This window comes from Phyllostomus hastatus, unplaced genomic scaffold, assembly GCF_019186645.2.
Source record: "Phyllostomus hastatus isolate PE091 unplaced genomic scaffold, TTU_PhHast_1.1 phas_contig_17, whole genome shotgun sequence".
In the NCBI taxonomy this organism is placed as follows: Eukaryota; Metazoa; Chordata; class Mammalia; order Chiroptera; family Phyllostomidae; genus Phyllostomus; species Phyllostomus hastatus.
Genome location: NW_025333664.1, coordinates 32287876 through 32305885, shown reverse-complemented (window position 1 = coordinate 32305885; position 18010 = coordinate 32287876).

Here is an 18010-nt window from a genome sequence, read left to right as displayed (position 1 = left end):
GTGATTCTATTTCAAAGAAATGTCCATAGTATACAAATATAGAAAGTAGATCAGTGGTTTCCTAGAGATAGAGAGTTTGGGGGTAACAGGGTGAATGCTACTGTTATAGGCTTTTTGAGGGATACTGATGAAATGTTGAGGTTGATTGTGGTGATGGGTGCACAACTGTGAATACAGTAAAAAATCATTAACTTCTATCATTTAAATGGATGGATGGTATAGCATATAAATTATGCCTCCATAAAAATTTGGCTAACATTATATTTATATTGACCAGAATTGTTTTAAATAACCATTTTACATTTTTTTAACCTGGATCTTTGATCTATCTGGAACTAATATGTTTGTGTATGGTGTGAGTTAAAAAGCAAACTGTTATTTTATATGGATATCCAGTAAACACACAACCATTTATTTAATAACTAGTCAGCTTTCCAACTTATTGCAATGGCATTTTTATTAAAAAGTTATATTTATTTTGTTGGGGATGTGTTTCAGAATACTCTAATATACTATCTTTTTTTAAAAAGTGTCATATTTTTTAAAATATAAAAATAGTATGTGTATGTGTTATAGAATCTTAAGAGATATGGAGCAGTAAACATTACGTACAAACCCACTCAGATATTAAATATTTAAAACATTTTATTTCTTTGCCTTTTTAAAACATTTCTCTGTATATATAATTAGAACTGAGATCTAACATAAATTGTTGTTCTTCCACTTAATTTCATATTTTATTTATTTTTCTAAATTAATCTTTGAAAAGTCTTAATGGATGTAGATTCACATATAAAAGTATGCTAATCTATTTTGTTATGCAAATCTAGAGGCTAATAATAGTTTTGAAAAATAAATAGCATTATGATAAATATCTATATACTTACATTTTTAACTGGGAAAATGTTCATTCATTATTGTTTCAAATATTTCTTCAGCTCCTTTTCCTCTTTCTTCTCCTTCTGGTCTTTCCATTAAACCTTATGTAGTTGTTTCACAGTTCTTAGATATTCTTTCCCTTTTTTTGTCTTTGTTCTCTTTTGTGTTTGTCTGCTTTTTCAGTTTTGGAAGTTTCTATTGAAATGTCCTCAAGCTCAGAGATTCTTTCTTCTGCCATGTCCAATCTACTAATGAGCCATCAAAGATATTCTTCATTTATGTTGCACTGCTTTTGATCTCTAGGGTTGTTTTCAGTTCGTTCTTACAATTTCTATTGCTCTGCTTACATCGCTCATGGGTTCTCTACTTTATCCATTACAATCTTTAGCATATTAATCAGTTTTTTAAAACAAATTCCCAGTCTGATAATTACTATATCCCTGCCGTGTCTGGGTTTTATACTTGCTGTCTCTTCAAGTTTTAATTCTGAATTTGTTTCATTTGTTTTTTCTTTTTTGGCATGTTTTGAATATTTTTCTTGATAGTCAGATATGTTGAACCTGATAAAAGGAACCACCACAAATGGACCTTTAGTAATGTGGTGGTGAGGTGCCGGGTGTAGGTAAGATGTTGCATACCCTGTTTTACTGTGCTTCACTTTATTGTACTTCTCAGATATGAGTGTTTTACAGATTGATGGTAAGACCCTCCACCAGCAAAAATATTACAACTTGCTTAAAGTTCAGACAATAGTTAGCATTTTTTTTTAGAAATAATGCATTTTTAAATTAAGGTAGGTACATTTTGTAGACATAATGTTATTGCATACTTAAGAGACTACAATATAGTGTAAATATAACTTTTATATGCCCTGGGAAGCCAAAACATTTGTGTGATGCTTTATTGAGATATTTGCTTTTTGTGATGGTCTGGAACCAAATCTGCAATATCTCTGAAGAATGTCTGTAGTCCTATGATTAGATCTTTTATTGAGACTATGTCCCTGGTCTGGGAACAAACAATCACAAGTGTTTCTCGGTTTTCTCTCACCTCTTAAATGGGGCAGGATGGCTAGACTGGGCTGGAGTGGGGTACTTCCTTCTTATTCAGTTAGGCTCTGATAGTACTTTAGGTTAAAGTCCTGTTTCTCCCGAGGGCAGGCCTTGGTACCAACCAAGATCAGCCTGCTCTGGTGTATTTTACAATGACTCCTTTCATGGGACAGTGCGATGACTGCTGGGGGAGAGGGGGACATAAGAGGATTAAGTGGTAATGGAAAAATATAATAAAGATTGTATATTTAATTTTTAAAAAAGGTAGGGCCATCGATAGTGTGCCTGTAGATGCAACCAAAAAAAATTCTGAGTGTTTCCTCATCTGTAAAGTGGGCATTCTACTTGTGAGGATAGAGTAAAGATTCAGAGGAAAACAGCATTCTCACTGTCTAGAACAGTGGCCAGCACATAGTAGGCATTCAATAAATAAACAGACAAACAAATGAATAACTCTTCTCACTAGCCTCCTGCTGAAAGCCCCAGGGGATTACATGATTATCTAACCACTATGCTGTACATATGAAACGGATACAGAGTAATGTTGAATGTAAACTCTAATTGAAAAATAAAAATAGAGTTGTGGTGCATATATACACATGGTCATAAAAAAACAAGGAAATCTTACCATTTGTGATACCTACATGGACCTAGAGAGTATTATGCTGAGTGAAATGAGTCAAAGAAGGACAAATAACATGATTTCAGTTATATATGGAATCTAAACAACAAAATAAGCAAACAAAATTGAAACAGACTCATAGATAGAGAGGGCTCACTGACTGTTGCCAGGGTATGGTGGCAGGAGGGTGAATATTGGGTGGAAAAGGTGAAGAGATTAAGTACAAATCGGTAGTTATGAAATAATCATGGGTATGTAAAGTATAGCATAGGGAACGTAGTCAATATAATATTGCAACAACTATGTTGGTGCCAGGTAAGTACTTGAAATATTAGGCAAATCACTGAAAATTATCTGATTGTATAACCACTATGCTGCACACCTGAAACTAATACAAAATAATCTTGCATGTAAACTGTAATGTTAAAAATAAAATATATAAAATGAATTCATCATAAAAATATAAAAGAATCTGGTTGAGTGCCTAGACATAAATCTCACAAAACTGTGGGGTAGTCCCCACTCCAAGGGGACGCTACGGAATGTTTAACTCACAGAATTGTTCACACTGAGCCTTCATCAATTATTCAAATACAGGTCAGGTTTTCTTACCTTGGTACTGATGCCTGTGCAGGCTTCTGCAACTAAGTGTCTGCTCTGATATGTCATGCCTCCCTATAATGACTTGCCTGTCTCATCAATCTTGGGGGCTGCCCTGCGTCACCCCCTCATTTATGGATTCAAGAAGATTTAGTGAGCCCTGGCTGGTGTGGCTCAGTGGATTGAGTGCCGGCCTGCAAACCAAAGGGTTGGTGGTTTGATTTCCAGTCAGAGCACATGCCTGGGTGGCGGGCCAGGTTCCCAGGCAGAGGGCACACAAGAGGCAACCACACATTCAAATTTCTTTCCCTCTCTTTCTCTCTCCCTAAAAATAAATAAATAAAATAGCATAAAAAAAAAGAAGAAGAAGATATGTTGGGTATTCAGTTTGTTCAACTTTTTACTTTTGTTGGGAGAGAGTGGCCATGTCCAAATTCCTAACATGAGAAACTGGAAACCAGAAGTCAGCAGTGATTTATTTTTAGATCTGTAAAAATCCATAACCAAGTTTTAATGAAATAAATTTACACTTGGCTGGCATTGTTTATAGACAAATTCAAACATGACTCAACAAAAAGAACATATTAGTACAGAAGAAGTATGTAATATTGAGGAACATTCATTTTTTAGTCACACATGAGTTTTGTCAGTACTATGTTTCCTAAACACTCTGATAGGCAATCTCTCATGCGTAACATGTTTATAGTCCCTGCTTCTCTGTGTCATTATAATGATATAACAAGATCACACATACAAAGCCCTTGACAAAATTGGGCATGTTATGAAAGCTCAATAAGTGAAAATTATTATTTATTATAGACTTGAATATTTCTTCCATTATTAGGCTTGTAGATTATTTCCTGGTTTTCTTTTCTAGAATTCACAGTGAAATATAGACATATTTTTATAAGTGTTTGTTTACATTTTTTAGTATTTTTAAAAGCTTAATTTTTTAAAAGATTTTATTTATTTATTTTTAGAGAGGGAAGGGAGGGGGAGAGAGAGAAAGAGAGAGAGAGAGATATCACTGTGTGGTTGCTGGGGGTCATGACCTGCAACCTAGGCATGTACCCTGACAGGAATCGAACCTGCGACACTTTAGTTCACAGCCTGTGTTCAATCCACTGAGCTACGCCATCCAGGTTTAAAAGCTTAAATTTTTGAAGTCAAAAAAGATTATTAATACTTTTAAAACTCAGTCAAACATTGTCAAATTGCATTCTAGAGAAGTTATGTCAATTTGTACTTCCACCACCAGAATGTAAGAAGACCTATCTCAATAATTCTTTTTAAGAAGGTAAAAAAAAAAAATACAGATTTGAACTTGAATTTTTTGATTAATAGAAAATCTGCACTATTTGTTTTTAATACAAGTTAAATATTAGTGAATATTAGTGAAATATTAGTGAATAATATTTCACCTTTTGTTTTTGTCTTTCATCCTCTTTCTATTAGAGTACTATTTTATGCACATAAATTTAAAAATGCCCTTTGACTATTGTGAGTTTTAGTTTGTATTCATTAAATAAAATTATCTTAACTTTTATAATTAATTGAGAATGATTTTATGAATTATAAGTAATGAAAGTGTTCTATAAAAACAATCATACAACTCAAAAACCCTAAAGAAAATACTTTCAAAATTATTCCATATCTTATCACTCATAAATAATCATTGTCAACATTTAGGGGATATTATTTCAAGTGTGTCTATATAAATAAGTATCCATTATTTTAGTAAGATTGTTATCATACTATACTGCTACACATATTTTGCATTTTGTTTAAAATTTAGTTACATTTAACCAAAGGTAGGGGACGAAAACTGGCTTGAAATTAAGAAATATTGAGCTTCAGATAAATGTTCCTTTATTACCTGCTATTAACTGCCAAAAGAGCAATCTTAAATCAATAAGTTAGAGTGTATTAAGATGTTAGAGGGGAGGGGGAAGAGGGATGATGGGGGAAAATAGGGGAAGGGCCATCAAAGAGCATGTATAAAGGACACATGGACAAAGCCAAAGGGGGTAGGTTTGAGGAAGGGAGACAGGATGGTTGGGGTTGGAGGGATTGGTAGATGGAAAAATGGAGACAACTGTACTTGAACATAATGAAAAAAATATCTTAAAGTATTTTTTAACCCTGTATTTCAAATTTAAACAAGCTCTGTTGACTTTCTGCTCTGAAAAATTAGAAAATTAGTACATACTCTATAGCCTCTCCTCCCAATATTTAGGGTTCACATATTATGAATATATATTTGCCATTTATATATTATGTTTGCTTTGCCAAAAGTTTTATGATCAATATCATTGTTATTGTTTGATTTTGTTTTTTAAAGTTCAGTGGATTCAATGCCTATCACTTTTCTTTTTACCATGATTTCTTTTTTTTCTCATTCCTGATTTTAAACTTGGATTTATTTCTAGATTGATTTGGTATTTATTATAAGCAGGGTTTGGGATTATTTTGATCTCCAGTATTACAAGCTCAAACGTGTCTGTGTGATGATATTATACTAAGTAAAATACAGCTAAGTACAAATTTTGAAGCTATATTTTCAGTACCTTAGAAATTTGTACCCCTGTATTCCAACATTGAGTGCTTCTGTGGAGAATCTGAGACTTTGTATATAATTTCCCTTTCATGCCCATTTACTTTTTGTTGTGGTTACTAGTATTGTTGTGGATATCCATGTGATTTCTTATCTATCCTTGAAATCAATCGTTGAACCTGAACTCCAAAGGGAAGTCTTTGTTTCCTTTTAGAACCCTCTGTGGTCTTGAATCACATCATTGTAACCAATGGATATTTGCATGAGCCTTTTCAGATGGGTGACACCTAGGATAAAGGACAAACTGCATTGACTTCAGAACAGCACTCTGGTGGAAAGTGCCAAGGAGCATTTGTATTGCTTCCCATCTTATTCAAGACTGCAGTTTTTAGAAGGGTTGCTTCATGTTATTTTTTCATGGTTTCCTTAAAGAAACAGGATTTTCCTTATTTTTCAGGATTTTTTCCCCCTAATTGGAATCAAGGAACAAATGTTGAAGAAAAGGCACTAGATTATAAAAATATAAGAGTTGTGAATAAATATATGTTCTATATCTAAATAAAATTTTCTTCTGTGAGAGCTCAAACTGCAAAAATTAAGTTGTTTATTATATAAAATTTATGCTTTATAAATTTTATATATTGAGCTCCAAAACTTACCACATTTTAAATGCAAACACAAAAACTAATCTAGATCAAGAGTAGTTAAGTAATTAAGTAAATTATTTAATTTTATCATCAATACCATTTAACATGTAATCTTCTAAGACTGAATTTTTCTTGCTCCAATTTATGTTTTCAAGATTCACACATATATAGTTGCTGCAAATAGTAGGTACAAATTATTGCTAATATTCTCATTTTATGAGGCCAACATAACCCTGATGCCAAAACATAAAAAAATCACCGACTAATATCTTTCATTAACTCAGACACAAATATTTGTTACAAAGTTTTAGTATATTGAATTCAAAACATATAAACCATGACAAAGTAGGGATTATCAAAAAAATTCAAAGTTGATTTTTCATTTGGAAAACAATTAATATAAAGTGCTAAATTAACATAAAAATATAATTACCTAAGTAGACATAGAAAATCACTTGGTAAACTTGACAACCGTGCATAATTAAACCCCTTGAAAATTAAATATAGAAGACTTGTTTAACTTGTAATTTTTTAAAAAGATTTTATTTATTTATTTTTAGAGAGGGAAGGGAGGAGAAAGAGAGAAAGAGAAAAACATCAATGTGTGGTTGCTGGGCGCCCTGGCCTGCAACCCAGGCATGTGCCCTTACTGGGAATCGAACCTGCGACACTTTGGTTCTCAGCCCGCACTCAATCCACTAAGCTATGCCAGCCAGGGCTCAATTTGTAATTTAAAACAATTACATTTACATAGCATCAAATATCACATTCTAAGAATAAATTTTGTTGCGTGGGTCACCGGCCAGCAGTGACCACGGAACGCTGTGCATGGCTCGTCGAAAAACACGCGAGAAAAAACATGCACAGAGACAAACTAGTTTCTGTGGGGAAGTAGGGATGAAATGGCCACCCCCCCTAGTGGGGAGCGCGCTGATTTACAGTCCATACCTGCTTTTATTGGGCTCATTCTGCATAATAATTCAGGTAAAGTACAGTACTCATTGGGGGAAGTAAGGAACCATAGAAAACAAGGAACTCTACCGGTCTATTTTGAGTCGGGGTCAAAGAGCTGTAAGACTCTGAGGAACAAACTAACTTCCTCCTTGGACCCCTCTCATTCAACTGAGAGCATTATAAACAAAGAAGATTTCACAGTAATTTACATATTCTTTCTTAGGCCTGATCACCCGGGGAATCCGGCCTTTTCAGCACAGAGCTGCACCACCCTGTCATTGTTTCAGGCTTAGGTGGAGCATGGGAACTAAGGCAACCAAGAGATAAGGAGATTTTCTCCCAGACAATGAGGATTCAGGCTATGTCAAAGCCCAGGAGCGAGGGTCCATCACCCCCTTTTGCTGCAGCCCCCCAAGTCCTTCTTTTGGGGGGCCTCCCAAAGTGATCATGCTTGTCTTAGGTCGTTCCCCCCTTGGGGAATCTTACCCGTCTTTGGCTAACCGACCAAGCTTTTTGGGGGTTCAGTTATGAATAAAGCAGCAGAAGCAGCATTCCTGCCAGGGAGATAAGCTTTTGTCTCCTTGCTGGCTTACGGTTCCAAGGGCGTTCCTTTAGCCTTAGCCTAGGTGGGGGTTTCAGCTTCTGATACCAGTCAGGGTGGTTCCCAACAAAATTTAATAAATGATGTGTAAGACTTCTACAATGAAAATAACAAAATATTGCTATGAGGAATTAAAGAAGACCTAAATAGAGAGATATATGATGTTTATGGATTTAAAGACTCAAAAATTTTAAGATATAAAATTGTTACAGAACAGAACAAGGGGGGCCTTGGACGATATACTATTATTGAAAGAAGGCCCCGGGTCTGTTATGTCCGCCACCAGAGGAAAGACATCTCTCAATGCCAGAGATTCATGAAAAGGAAAGGAAATGTTTATTTAATGCTATACAAACTTAAAGTAGTGACCTAATGTCTTTATCAAAAATCCCGAAGTCCCCCAAAACACCCACAAACAGACACAGTCCTTTCTTCCTTCCCCCTTTGCCCAGTCCAGAGTACCGTATTTCAGGAAAGGAAAACGAAGTCCATGGCTCAGACAGTCCTCTGGTTCTTAGTTAGTCCTCCATCTCGACTGGGAGACCTCCCTGGGTTCCCGGCGCCCTCGGCTGAGTCTCCAGGATCTCTGCTAAAACCAGGTGGTGGTTCCCCTTCTAAAGCTGTGGAGGTCCCCACTCTGTCCAGGCCTCGTGGTTCTCCCTGTCAGGGCTGCGGGAAGGGGAGAGCCCCAACTCTGCCAAAGCCGCGTGGTTCTCCTTCCTATGGCTGTGGGAAGGTTCTCTCTTTCTCGGGGCTGCGCATGGCTCTCTCTCTCAGGGCTGCGGGAAGGGGAGAGCCCCCACTCTCCCAAAGCCGCGTGGTTCTCCCTCCTAAAGCAGCACGGTTCTCTCTGGGATGCAGGAGTCTCCACTCCGTCAAAGCCGCGTGGTTCTCTCTCCTATGGCTGTGGGAAGGGAGAGTCCTCACTCTCCCAAAGCCGCGTGGTTCTCTCTCTCTGGGATGCGCATGGTTCTCTCCTTCTCAGGGCTGCGCATGGTTCTCTCTCTCTGGGATGCGCATAGTTCTCTCTCTCAGGGCTGCGGGAAGGGGAGAGCCCCCACTCTGCCAAAGCAGCGTGGTTCTCCCCCCTATGCCTGTGGGAAGGTTCCCTCTTTCTCGGGGCTGCGCATGGCTCTCCTTCTCAGGGCTGCGGGAAGGGGAGAGCCTCCACTCTACCAAAGCCGCGTGGTTCTCTCCTCTAATGGCCGCCAAGTCTGGGTTTTAAATCCCCTCGGCCATCCTTCCTCTGCAGCCTCATTTCCGACTCCTCCCACACTCGGCTTCACATGCCAGAACTCGTATCCTTCCAGGTTTACTGGGTTGCCATCTTGAGTCTGGGCAGGTGTGGCCCCATGTCCTGGAGCCAATCTTCTCCGAGCTCCCACGCAGGCGCTGTAGCTTGGGGGATCTGCCCCCAGTCACGTCTTGGTGGGGAAGTTACTTCCATTCCCCCCAGCTCAGAGATGATCACAGCTATTTAACATATCTAAGCGACCAGCCAAAGGCTATAGATATGTTAAATGACCATGCCAGAGCTTAGCTGCAAAACAGCTCTCAATGGTCCTGCTCCATTTGTCCCTTCCCCCAACCCACACCCTGGGTGGGGGGGAGGGGTTTGGAGACATCTTAAAATCTCCTGGACACCTTAAGTTCTGGACCCCATTTCAAATGCCCACTTGGGGTCCCCCCTCTTGGCTGCACCCTGTAACAGTATTACTTGTAAAAATTAATAAACTGTTGATTTTAAAATCCACATATGAATTATAAGTGATCTAGAGTAGCAAAAGCAATTTAGAAGAAAGATAAAATCTGAGGAATTAGACAACATGATTTTAGGGTTTACTAAAAAATGGCAGTAATTCATGAAGTGTGACTTTTTTGTTTAAGATATACCAGAATAGCATGAAATCAAATAGAAAAGCTAAGAAATAGAGCCAAGATATTTAGTTAATTCAATGGGAAAAGTATTTTCAAGAAATGATGTTGAACAACTGCATTTCCATATAGAAAAAAAATCTTTGAACTCTATTGCATGCCATACATAAAAATCAATTTGAGCCAATAAATTATAGAAAAAGAAGAAGCAAAAGACATAGAGGACATAAAAAATTGTAACCACAGGAAAAACAAACTTACTGATAAGATTTTATAAAAACTAAAATCTTCCACTATTCCAAAAAGATACCATTATGAAAATCATAATTTAGTGTAGAGGGTAAAGGCAAACTTTGGACTGAGAAAATATGTGTAAGGCCTACATATAGAACTCATATCCTGAATAAATAAAGAATTTCTACAAATCAATGTCAAAATAAAGTGAACCCCTTTAAAATGAACAAAACACTTGACCTTCACAAAACACTTGATGAAAGGTAGATGATAGCCAACAAACACATGAGAAGATGATCAACATCATTAGTTATCAAGGAAATGCAAAACAACATCACAAGGAGATACATTACACACTCATCAAAATATCTAAAGTTAAGAGGACTGAAAGTATTGTGCTGGCATGTGGAGCATCTGGAAATCTCATAAATTGCTAAAAGAAGGATAAAATGGTACATCACTTAAAATGAGTTCAGCAACTCCTACTAATGTTAAAAATATATCTACATTATGATTTAGATATTTCACTCCTACATAGATATTGAAGTGAAATAAATGTGCACAAAATGACTTGTCTGTAGCAGCCTAATGCCCAATAGCACAAAATGCAAAATATCTCATTTATCAATCCAAACATGAACAGATAAACAAATTGCAGTAGGAAAACATAATAAAGGACTACCCCAAAAGAGGAAGCTACAAACTACTCATAGATAAAATATCATTGTTGAAAATAATATGGTGAGCAAAAAATCCACATAAGAGTCAATATTGTATAATTATATTCATATCAAAATCAAAAAGAGGCAAACTAATTGGTTTTCTTAGAAGTCAGAATAGTGGTGGACTCTGTGAGAGTGGAAGGTAATTGACTGGAAAGGTGCATAGGGGACTGTCTGGACTGCTGGACATATTCTATATCTTGATTTGTGTAATAGTTATATAGGTGCATATATTTGCTAAAATTGATTAAAATATATTCTTAAGATTACTGTGTTTTTTCCTAACTAAATATCAAACCTCTCAATAAAGTATATTAAAAAAACAGTGAAAATATTTGTTATAGTCAACTAAGTTAATTTTCTTTATGAACTAAAAGTCTGGTACATTGTGACTTTAACTTCACACCTGTCAGGATGGCTATTTAAAAAAAAGGTTAAAGACAACAAAAATAGGCAAGGATGGGGAGAAACTGTATACTGTTTGAGGGAATGCAAGATGGTGCAGCTGCTATAGAGGTGGTTCCTCAAAAAATTAAAAATAAGACTATGATATGATCCAACAATTCCACTTTTGGATATTTATTTTAAAAATTACAATCAGGGTCTCAGAGAGATATTAGCACTCTTGTGTTTACTGTAGCACTATTCACAATAGATAAGATGTGGAAACAACCTCAATGCCCATGAACAGATAAACAAATGAAAAATGTGGTGTACAAATACACTGGAATACTCTTCAGACTTAAAAAGAAGGAAATTCTGTGATATGGAATAGTGTGGATGAACCTGGAGGGCACTATGTCAATGAAAAAAAACAGTCACAGAGAGACAAATAGTGCATGATTCCACTTATATATAAGGCATCTAAGCTAATCAAATTTATAGAATCAAAGAGCAGAATGGTAGTTATCAGATGCTGGAAGTAAGGGGAATTGGGGAGCTACTGATCAATGGGCATATGTTTCAGTAAGCAACATGAATGAGCTCTAGAGATCTACTGTACCTGTTGTCAATAATAATATATACTTGAAACTTTAAGAGGGTAAATCTTATGTAAGTGTGCTTACCACAATAAATAAACAATCTTAAAGTCTCATACAAACTTTGTCTTGAAAACACCAACACAATATTAAAATGAGTTAAGAATATCCCTGGACTTGAGAGGGACCATTATACAGCTTTCCTTAAAAAAAAAAACGAATTAAAACTATTTGTGTTAATAGGAAAATATCTTCAAAATATAAGGCTAAGAGGAAAAGCAAAGTGGAGGAAAACATGTATAGTATATTCCCATTTAGGGAGATAGTATGTGCAAACACACGTAGTCATTTTTTGACATTGGTCACTCTGAAAGTGAGGGGTGGACAGGAGACTCAAATCTTATTGTACAACATTCTATTCTTTTTTATTCTTGATTAAAATAGAGGGTTAGTGTAGGACTGTAGAACTGCTGGTGTGATATTTTTATAATGTTTTCATTGAAAACATAACACCCATAGTCAGGCTGCTTATTTCAGATGTGTGCATTGTTTTTAAATCAATTAACAGTAGTGATACAGTTTTTAAATGTCTTAATCAAATATTATTCATATTCTATATATAAAAGAAAACCATGAATATGAAAGAAGGACATATTTCATATTTACATTAACTAGCAGGTCCACAATGAGATCACTGAAAATAGTAACAACAGCAAAAAAGCCTAAATAGTAACAGTTGTTTTCCCAGTTTTCTTGACTCTTTGCAATTTGAATTTGTAGTTCCTCACATTCAAAATGTGAAGTCAGTTATCCTTTGAATCTGAGGTGGCCTTGTGACTTATTTTGGAAACAGAATGCCAAAAAAAATAATGATGTCCCAATTCTTAGCTTAGGCTTCAAGATCCCTTGCAAGTTTTTATTCTCCTTGTTATACACTCCCAATATGCTAGTGTTACAGGCTGCAGCCTAGAGGGGGGACCCCAAATGGGCATTTAAAATGGGGTCCAGAACTTAAGGTGTCCAGGAGATTTTAAGATGTCTCCACCCCCCCCCCAGGGTGTGGGCTGGGGGAAGGGACAAATAGAGCAAGGCCATTGAGAGCTGTTTTGCATAGCAACAGCCTTGCAGCTACCCTCTGGTGTGGTCATTTAACATATCTATAGCCTTTGGCTGGTCGCTTAGATATGTTAAATAGCTGTGATCATCTCTGAGCCAGGGGAATGGAAGTAACTTCCCCACCAAGACGTGACTGGGGGCAGATCCCCCAAGCTACAGCACCTGCGTGGGAGCTCAGAGAAGATTGGCTCCAGGACATGGGGCCACACTTGCCCAGACTCACGATGGCAGCCCAGTAAAGCTGGAAGGATAAGAGTTCTGGCATGTGAAGCCGAGTGTGGGAAGAGTCGGAAATGAGGCTGCAGAGGAAGGATGGCCGAGGGGATTTAAAACCCAGACTTGGCGGCCATTGGGAGAACCATGCGGCTTTGGCAGAGTGAGGACTCTCCCTTCCCGCAGCCATAGGAGAGGGAACCACACGGCTTTGACGGAGTGGAGACTCCTGCATCCCAGAGAGAACCGTGCTACTTTAGGAGAGAGAACCACGCTGCTTTGGCAGAGTGGGGACTCTCCCCTTCCCGCAGCCCTGAGAGGGAGAACTACGAGGCCTGGACAGAATGGGGACCCCCGCAGCTTTAGAAGGGGAACCACCACCTGGTTTTAGCAGAGATCCCAGCAACTCAGCCGAGGGTGCCGGGAACCCAGGGAGGTCTCCCAGTTGAGAAGGAGGACTAACTAAGAACCAGATGACTGTCTGAGCCATGGACTTCGTTTTCCTTCCCTGAGATACGGTACTCTGGACTGGGCAAAGGGGGAAGGAAGGAAGGACTGTGTTTTTGGGGGTGTTTTAAGGGACTTTGGGATTTTTTGATAAAGACATTAGGTCACTACTTTAAGTTTGTATAGCATTAAATAAACATTTCCTTTCCTTTTCACGAATCTCTGGCATTGAGAGACGTCTTTCCTCGGGCGGCGGACATGATGGACCTGGGGGCCTTTTAAATAATAGTATATCGTCCCAGGCCCCCCTTGTTCTGTTCTGTAACACTAGGTGAATAAGCTCAGCATAGCCAGTTAGATGATGAGGCAAATATGAACCATTTCTCCCAACACTTCAACTTTAGACAACCAAACCAAAAGGTAGATCCACCTAGATAGTTGGCAGCTGACCACACAATGCAAGATTGAGCCCATCAAGAACAGGCAATCCACAGAATTGAGCACTCAATTAATATTTGTTGTTTTAAGCCACTAAGGTTTGAGATGTTTTCTTGTGCAGCAAAAGGCAATGTGTACAAATCAAAGGGATCCATATTTGTATCCAATATTCTTTCTCTTAAATCATTTAGTGCATTTAGCCAACACAAATGGGCACTTGCAATGTGTCAAACATTGAGTGAGGTTTTATAATGACATGCTTATGGTCAAAGTGGCAGTCATTCAGATGGTGACTCATAGCCTAGTGGCTAAGACAAGGAGTCTGGAGCCAGATTGCCTAGACTCAGGTATGCCTCTGCTGGGTACTGTGGGAAAATTTCCTAAGCTTGTAGTATTTTAGTTTCTTCACCAATAAAATAGACATAACAATAGCACTTAAATTTCTGGGATGTCATAGGATTAAATGAGTTAATATTTACAGTGCATTTGAAATAGCACATGGTAAATAAAAAGTGTTAACATCTAAAATTGAAAGAATTTATTTCTTTGCCTGGAATAACCAGGCAGATTTCCAATGCAGATGAAAAAAACTACTCTTTAGTTGGGGGTCTATAGGTGGGTAATTACTAGCAAGTATTGTAAGTCACCTTTTACCTGTGGTGCACCCATCCCCCAGATGCTGTGAGTGATGGTTTCTTACAGGTCACTGCTACCCTCCCTATCCTGAGATTTGCCAGTGATCTACAGAAGTTGCCTCATTGAGAAAAGGTTACACACAATTTCTGGGGACAGCTTACAGTTAACTGATTAAAGAGTAAAGATGAACAGACTCTTTGACTCAAAGTGGGATCTAGTCTCTGGTGTCCTGCATACTATGCTCCAGAGCCTCTAAGGAATCAGGCTGAGTTAAGCTTCAGAAAAACCCTTATCTTTACTTGGCTTTTCCTCTGTGCTATCCTACTTTCCTCACTCCCTTTCTCCTAAGTTCACTCCCCAATTAATTACAGGTATTCAAATCCTCATCCCATGCTTGCTTCTAGGAAAGCTCGCCTAAGATAAGTATGAAATGTTATTTTCTGACCTTGCAGAATCAGCCTGTCAAGGAAAATCAGATGATTTAGCAAACCAAATTTGAACAATGACAAGATAACAATGTACTAATTATAGCAGCTACCAGGAGAGGAGACACTCTTTATAAGACAACTTGAGAAGAATGAGACACAATGTAAATGCAACTGTCTCCCTTCTGCCAGTCTGAAGGTTGAGCTCTGTTGCACTTAGTATCTGTCTCCTCAAATCAGTGCAGTGGGAAGGCTGAGCCTGTGGTGATTCTCAATGGACACTCATTTTGGCTCAGATTGGCAGCCTGCTCTTTGACAGGGTACCGTGATCTTGTGAACAATAATTTTCTCTCGCAGAATCTCCTGGGCGGGGTCTTTCCTATGTCAAAAATGACAGCAGGGTGCCCAGTCTTATTAGTTTCCCTGATGTGGTCACTTGTCTCATTTATCAACCATTTATAAGTCACAAGTTCTAGAAGGCTGTCAATACAGAAAAACACTTGATGTCAGATATCAGGCAAGTTGCCTCTTGCTCAAGTAAGATGGGATTCTCCCACTGATGAAATAAGAGGCTGCATTTGGGGACTCTAGGGCAGTGCTTCTCATGCCATCATGCATACAAGGTACTCAAGAGTCTTGCTAGAATTCAGCATTCTGGGCCCTATCTTTTCAACCTTGAAGTCCAAACCTGATCCAGGGTACAAGGGGTATCCACACAGCCACATCTCAACTAACCAAATGTCAACAAAATGGATTAAATAAACAGATTTTGCTCAAGAGTGTGTTCTATTAGGTTTGAGTTGAGCACTGAAAATCTGCATTTCTAATGAATGAAGCTCCCCGGTGATGCCATGATTTGAGCAGCAAGGCTCAAAAAACAAAAACAAAAAAACTCTTTCTCCAAAGCTGGTTTTCTGATGAACTACAATGAACAAGGTTCTATAGGCACTGGAGATCTGTCATCAAATAAACATGCACAATGACTATTCTCAGGGATCTGACACCCTAATGGGGGGAGGTAGACAATAAATAGGTAAAAAGGAGGTATTAATCAGGTAGAAGTAAGGACGATGTGCTGCAATAATACAAGGAAGGAATGGAGAGGGAAGGGATAAGGAGTCTACTTTAGAAAGATTGGTCAGAGATGTTTCTGATAAGGTGACATTTGAGCAGAGGCTTAAGTGACCTGAAGGAACAAGGCACGTTCCTGGAGGAAGAAATTGTAGGGAGTGCTAACAATATGAGCAAAGGCATTGAGGCACGAACATATTAAAGAACAGCAGTGAAGACAGCTGGGCTGCACTGGAATAAGGTATGAGGAATGTGGTAGGAGTTAAGTCAGAAAGGTAACAAGTGGCTAGATTCAGAGTTTCATAAGATTTTATTTCAAGTAAGCTGAGAAGTCAGTGGAAGATTTAAGATAGAATATGGCATGATATAACATATTTTAAAAGAACCACTGTCTTTTGTGTGAAGACTCTAAGGGTCTAGAGCAGAGAAAAGCAGGAAGAGTTACACATCTATTTCTACTGATGGAACAAACTTGTCTCACAGCAGTGAAGGGCACCAGTGTTGAAAGTCTAGATAAATCCTGTAACTAACAACATGTTTTTTTCTGATGGATTAGATGTGGGGTGTCAGAGAAAGTCAAATAACTCTGAGAATTTTATCTAAACAACTGAAGAAATGGACTTGGCATTTACTATTATGGAAAAAGACTGTAAGAGAAACAGATTTAAGGGGAAATCAATAATTTAATTTTGGCTGTTTTGTTTGAAATTATTTTTTCTCTCTCAAAGTGGATACACTAAATAGGCAGTTGGAAAAATTAGCCTAAATTGGGAGAAAAGGAAGTGGGGACTAGGGATCTAATTTTGAGAACCATCAAAAAGCAAAAGGACTGGATGAAATTAAATAAGAAGTATTAATATCAAAGCTGTACTGGGAGTGTGCCCTGGGAGACTCCTGTACTGAGAGGTCAAGGAAACTGAACCATAGAGCAAAGGAGACTAACTAAGAGCATAAGGGGTAGGAGGAGACCTAACTACATGATGTGATGAGAGGAGTTGGTAAAAAAAAAAGTATACCAAAGTGACATAACATAATAAAAAAAACCCTTAGCTAGAAATCCAGAGCTCTCCACCAAAATTTGTTGTCCTTTGTTTTGGAAAATGAATCCCAAATGTATCCTAAGTAAAATAAAACCATACAAAGGACTTTGTACAAAAACAAACAAAACAAATCTCTGTGCCTGATCAGGCATGCACTTGCAGCCTGAACCCTGCATTTCGTCACAATATTATACAAAAATTGGCGTTCACAAGGATTGATTCTGGAACTCTATGAGTAAATAAATGATCAAAGATTTCATTATTTGCCTAAAATAGAGTAATGCACTTTAGAAAAGATCTTAAATAATAAATGCTGACATTTTAAAGAGGGTTTCAAGGCACCCTGATCACTACAATGTGGTAGAATTGGGGCAAGCACACATAAGTAAATAAATACTAGATGTTTCTGGAATTATTTTCTTCCATTTTTTTCCATCCACCTAAAGTCAACATCCTTTTTATTACTCAATAGTTAAATGAAGAAAGGGGGATTTTTAGTTCAGTAATCCATATTACCACAAAAAAGACAAAAAAATTTAGAGCATGTTATTTCTTTAGTTTCTTTGTCTAATGCTAGTGTAAGCTGGACAATAGATAAATACACTTTTGAAACTACATACGTTCTTAAGGATATTACCTGGACTTGGAATGACACAAAGGTTAATGAGAGCAAAAGGAAGCAGCAGACAGTATTTATAGTTACGTATTGGCATATTGCTGCTCTTGGCTGAGTCCTGGCCACCCTCAGGACTATGAGCTCATTTCTTTTCTCCCCCGAAAGAAATGTTTTTGCTCATCTGGCTTCCCTGCCCTTTTACTGACAACCTTGTTGTCCTGTCTGACTGGCTCTTAGTTAGATTCTTGCCTCCAGACCACAGACTGAAATGAAGCTCTCCCCACACCC